Source organism: Theropithecus gelada, chromosome 9, assembly GCF_003255815.1.
Source record: "Theropithecus gelada isolate Dixy chromosome 9, Tgel_1.0, whole genome shotgun sequence".
NCBI lineage: Eukaryota > Metazoa > Chordata > Mammalia > Primates > Cercopithecidae > Theropithecus > Theropithecus gelada.
In genome coordinates this window covers 53,824,495-53,830,384 of record NC_037677.1, presented here as the reverse complement: position 1 = coordinate 53,830,384, position 5,890 = coordinate 53,824,495, and the positions used below count along the sequence as shown (strand labels likewise).

Genomic DNA, 5,890 nt, shown 5'->3' with positions numbered 1-5,890 from the left:
CTGGCTCACTCAAGTTCTCAGCCACTTGCAGGGCAAGGACCCTGCTTCTCTTGCTCCGGGTCCGAGTGGTCTGAAGCCCAGTGGGCAGGGCCTGTGGTGTGGATGGACTCGTCTGCAGTGAGTGAGGCAGCAGGCAGAGCTGGCAGACTGTGTGGTCTTTAGTGGGTACCAGGAGACCCCGGAGGGCCTTGTGGGAGGCTGTCCACAGCGTGAGCCAGTTCGCCATCTGGGGTCCTGGAGTTTCCTCCTGCCCTTTGAGTTAAAAAAGAGTCAGTCCTGGGCTGAGACTTAATTGTTCTAGTGCTGAGTGACCTTGTGTCAGGGGAAATTGGATGGGGCAAAATGTTTTCTAATTAGCAGGACTCACTGACCTTTCCCTCACTGTCAGCAGCTTCTCACAGGGAGGCGCGGAGCAAGGGGGCCTGGAGCCCCACATCTCTCTAATGGAGCCTATGTCCAACAAGGAGGTGGATGGCTGGATTCGGGGCCCTGGGAGGACTTCATGTGGGAAGCAGACCTCCGGAAGGGCCTTCAGTGATGGTGTGGCCCAGGATTCTCACCTCCTTAGTCTCCGGTCCTGTCCATCTCCGCAGCATCCTAGGCAAGAGAAGCGGAGAAACACTCAAGCCACTGGGGTGGTTAGGACACACTGGTGGCAATTGTTTAAAACCTTACCTAAAACAAGGTTAAGCAAAAGCAGTTTACAGGCTCTCATAGATGGGAAGGATGTGTGAGGGTCACATACTGAGAGGAACCAGGGCTGCGGCTGCTGGAAGGAGCCTCACCACTGCCAGTGTGCTTCCTCCCCATCGTCAGCATCTCTGCTTCTCTCTGCATGCCGGCAGCTCTCTCTTAGGGCACGCAGACCTCTCCCCTGCAGGGGAACATGACTGCCAGCAGCCCCGAGTTAGCGACTATCATAGAAACCCAGTGTATTTCTCTCGTTTATCGTTCTGAGACCTGAGTCACAGGCCTGTCCAGCACTCAAGACTTTTTCTTTTCTCTATTTTTTGAGACAGATCATCACTCTGTCCCCCAGGCTGGAGTGCAGTGGCTTGATCTTGGGTGCAAGTGATTCTCCTGCCTCAGCCTCCCGAGTAGCTGGGACTACAGGCGCACGCCACCACATCCAGCTAATTTTTGTATTTTTAGTAGAGATGGAGTTTCACCATGTTGGCCAGGCTGGTCACGAACTCCTGACCTCCTGCCCGCCTCGGCCTCCCAAAGTGCTGGGATTACAGGCGTGAGCCACCACGCCTGGCCAAGAATTTTTCTTTTAAACCTGGAGTTTGGAGATGCTCACTAGTCAGACAGAATCAGCCACCACAGCCCACTCCCTCAGCCAGTATTACTTTGACGCACTAAGTTAGTGAGGAAGCAGGCCCCAGATTAAGCAGCAGAACTCACACTGTCATCTGCTGTGCGCCTGGCTGGCTCATGCATACCTTGTCTGTCTAATGTGAACCAAAGCCCTGTGGCGCACCCTGCTGGTTACCCCCGGTGGTTACCCCCACACAGAGGAGGAAAGGGAGTCATGGGAGGGAGGACCTGGGAGGTCTCTGGGCTGGCAAGTTGGGTGACACAGGTCGGGTTGGCTGCAAGCCTGGGCTCTGCTGTTGTAATCATGAATGTGTGTGTGTGTACAGTTGTTTACAATGTCAGTGTGGGTGTGCTTGTTTGTTAGAGACACATGCCACTGATCCCATGGTGAGGAAAATCCCAAGCCCTCCCCATGATTTTTGCCAGTGTCTGGGGACTCCTGCTCCTGGCAGCCCATGTGTCCCCAACTCCTGTGTCCTTTAGGGACCTCTGTTGAGCCCTGCCTCTATTCTGGCAGAATTAGAGAAAATTCGTTAAAAAAAAATAAAGTTCAAATTCACTTTTTAAAGTAATAAAAAAATCTCACAGCACGAGTTTTGATGAGATTTGGGGCAAGGTGGGCCACAAGCTTGGGTTGTATGGCCACCTCCCCCTCTTCTTCCCCTGTTGTCTCTGCAGCTCAGAAACCCCAATTTCCTGGCCTGTGTTATGTGGAGGAACTGAGCTCACCCCCCACAGCTTCATCTCCAAACCTAGCAAGGATCCTGCCCAGATCTGGAGCTCCACCTTTTAATAGAACTTATTTTCTCTCCTTAGAAAGCAGTGGGAGTGGAACGATTCTTTTTCCTGATGCAGATATGTAAAACTGGGACATTGCTACACATAATATTTTAAACCTGTCTTCCCTCTTACCAACGAACACGTCACTACCACCATCTAGGCCAATACATTTCTCAACATCAATTTCAGTGGCCGTATTACATTTTATCCTACAGATGTGCTCTCGTTTATACTCTAAACCCCTTTTACTGAACACATCACTTACTCTGAAATTTTCAGTGTTATGATGGATGTTGCAGTAATTATTCTTATGTATGCACAGAACCCCCAGAGGACATGACTACTGAAGGGTGTGCTGGCAGGATCACGGGTGAGGATCTAGCAAATTGTCCCAGCTTCATTGGGACTGAGCTTTCACCCTCTTTGCACTACTTTGAACTGCCATTTTGATCATATAATAATGATTTAGTAGAGCTCTTTTTTGGTTCAACCTACCTGTTCTTGTATCAGAACTAAAATGTTTAATTTTATAAATTTGAATAGTGGCACAATATAGAGTTCACTATTCCTCAGTATTTTCAAGGCTGCTTCTTATCTGTTCATTCTTTTGGTTAACTTGGGAATCATTTTATCAAGTCTCTACTTCCCAATTTCCTTTCAGTTTTGGCTCGAAATGATATTCAATGTATACATTAAGTTGAGTTACATTTTGCTGCATAATACTGAGTTACATTTTGAGTATTATGTATTACTCATAATACATATTGAGTTACATTTTGCTGCATAATACATTATCCCCAAGTTTAACACCTTAAAGCAGCACATACATATCTCATACCCTTCTGAGGGTCAGGAATCTAGGAGCAGCTTAGCTGGGTGACTGTGGCTCTGGGTCTCTCACCAGGCTGCAGTGAAACTGCTGGCCAGGGCTGGAGGATCCCTTCCAACCTTACTCCATGACTGTTGGTGGGAGGCTTCAGTTCTCCACCTGGCTCTCACAATGTAATTTCCCCCAGCGTCAGTTATCAGACAGAGTGTGCAACCAGTAATCTATCTGTTAGAACATGTCACTTCTGGCATATTCGACTGGTCACTCAGCCCAACCCTAATACCTGCGAGAGTGACTATGCAAGGGTATGAGTTCCAGGAGGAGAGCATCATTGGAACCATATTGGAGACTGGCTAATACACAGATTAATGGCACATCTGACAATACGGGGTCTTTCTGAGTGTCAGTGTGGTGTGTTCCTATATGAACTTAATTCTATTAAACTTAATTAAATTCTAGGTATGCTCTCAGTGAAGATTTTTACTTTTGTTCATTACAGGTCCCCACACTGTTAAATTCATTCCAAATTAAAGGATCTTTTCTTTTTTTCACATGGCATTTTCTAAGTAGTTGTTGCACTCATATAGGAGATGCTGTTGATTTCGACATCCATAATTTTTCAGTGGAGACAAGGCAGACACTACTCCAGACTCTCACTTGCTATCACCGATCCTTACGTGTGGCTGTGCCAGGCTCAGCTGCGCTGAGATGATGGGGCTGTCTGGCCATCGTTGGTCATATGGACTTCAGATTTGAAAGGATTTTATGGAGAAGCAGAGTGCCTGATATGACTCTCTGGGACCCCCATTTCTGCCCTCCTTGGCTCCCACTGGCAAGGCTGACTCAGTTCCTATCACCTTCTCCTGGACTTTGGCCAGAGTCCACTGGCTGTTCCCCCTGCCTCCTGCCCTCTCCACACCAGTGCCCTCTCCACACCAGTGCCAGAGCTGCTTCCGAGAGATGCCTCAAAGCCCGCTTCCAGCTGAGGAACCCCAGGGGACATGGATGGTTTCTCCATTGCCACTTCCTAGCCTTCCTGGCATAGGCAGGTCTGGTTTGCCTGCAGGTCCCTCTCTGGGGTGGGTCCCTGCTCCATAGATGCTGAGCCTCCAGAAGTCCATTCGTTTATATCACATTTGAAAACATTTGAAATGCATTATAGTTCAGTCATATGAATTATGTAAGTATATCCTACTCATTGTATAAAACAACACAGAATTGTCTAAAGTGTCATCTTTCTCCCCATTCCAAGAAGAAGCTAAGAAGCAATGCTAAACAATTAGGAGTAGGATCTTCCGTATTCTTCCCTTTGTCTTCACAAAAGCAATCAGACATACAGAAGTTTATAAATTACCCTGTGCACAGTATTCTGCATGGCGTCTTTTCATTTTATCAACGGTGGTCACTTCCCTCGCCAAAACAGACAGTCGACTTCATTGTGACAGGAGTAGAGCTCCATGCTGGGCAACTCACCCCCACAGAGGGACACTCAGGTGGTTTCCAGTCACTTGCACAACATTGTTGCGTGCGTGGGCCTCCAGGGCCCGGAAGAAACTGCGTTCGCGTGCAACATTAAACACGCCACATGGGCTGATGAAAAATGAAAGCAAAATAAGACCAGTTGAAAGCCGGCAGGAAACCTGTGTGACTACTCCGTGGCTCCCCTGCCTGGTTTCCAGCCGCGGACTATTGCTCTTCGGCGCGACCCCTGCTCCTGGGGTCCTCCGGGGTCCTCCCGCACCCAGGCCCCATACACTCGGGTTGCGAAGCCGAGTGCCTCCCCGTGCGGCCGCCAGGGGGCGCCCCAGGCCGGGCCGAGCGCCGCCCCCGCCCAGGAGAATTGACAGGCGCGCGGGCGCCGAAGCTGGTCTTTCCAGAAACCGCACCCCGCCCGCTCCCGGGCTGCCATCCGCGGCCCGGTCACGCTCACGTCTCCGCGATTCGGTGTCTCTTGGCCTCCTGCCCCACTGACCTGGGAGTACCAGGAATCACCCCACCCCCAGCGAGGTCCCCTCTGTTGCACAAAATGGGCGCTAGGTGGGGTCATTCTAGTTTGGCCGCCTCACCCTCCTCCAGGGTGGCACTATCACCATTCTCGCCCGCCTCCAGCCGGCCCAATCCTGCTGCTCCCTCCAGCGTTGTCCCTGCCCCGTGCCCTCTTGTGGTCGTAGGCATCTTGCAGCCCGGGAAAGACAGAAAGAAGCTGCCCGCAGGACCCCAGACCCTGGGAGCCTTCCTCCCCTTGTCTCCACTCTGGACTTGGGGGTCCCCCACCAGCCACGGCGAGAGCGAGAAAGATAATAGCTGGGCGGAGGCTGGGGAAGACCCTCGGTCTCAGAAACTGAAGGGAGCCAGGACTCCCGGTTGGGGAGTCGGTGCAAGCCCTGAGGTGGGAGAGGAGGGCGGATGGGAGTCCAGGACCACAGCTCTGCAGGGGACAGGCAAGTCCTGTGGCGGCTCTAGGAAGGTCTGGGTCACACTGGGACCAGCCAGCTGGACCTGGGTGGGGAGGGGTGGGGTGCCTGACTCTACTCCTGTGACCTGGACATTGCCCAGCTGAGCAGGAGCTTTGACCCTGTGGACTTACAGCTCATCTGAACCTGCTTAGTCCGTCTTCCTGTTGTGTTAACCTTGCAGAGGGGTAAGAGTGCCAACTCTCCACCCCCCTTCCATCACTCCTGGGTACCTGATCCACTTTCCACCCTCATGGGTAAGGAAGGGGACAGGAAGGTCACCAATCCAACCAAGCCACAGTGCCAAATCCTGTTGGTTCGTTTGTTTTCCCCTGGTTAGGTTATGTTTTCAAACCATCAACAGATTCATAGCTGCTAGTGGATGTCAAATTTCAAAATAGGGGAGTCCCAGTGGTGACTTGTCCATTAGGAAGTCATAGGCAAGCCACTTACTTTCTCTGAGTTTCAATATCCTTGTCCCAATAAAAGGGCATCTGTGATTAGCTCT

At 51.0% G+C, this 5,890-nt stretch overlaps 2 long non-coding RNA genes across 2 annotated transcripts; one reads left to right on the top strand and one right to left on the bottom strand.

Annotated features, from left to right (window-relative positions):
- Nucleotides 1-639: 639 nt before the first annotated feature.
- On the bottom strand, nucleotides 640-4,651 carry LOC112631910. Its single transcript, XR_003121225.1, has 2 exons — nucleotides 4,284-4,651; nucleotides 640-874 (listed from the first exon to the last, which is right to left on the bottom strand). It is a non-coding gene; the product is annotated as an uncharacterized LOC112631910 (long non-coding RNA).
- Nucleotides 2,288-4,151, top strand: LOC112631911. The gene is made up of 2 exons (XR_003121226.1): nucleotides 2,288-2,470; nucleotides 3,429-4,151. It is a non-coding gene; the product is annotated as an uncharacterized LOC112631911 (long non-coding RNA).
- Nucleotides 4,652-5,890: the final 1,239 nt, after the last annotated feature.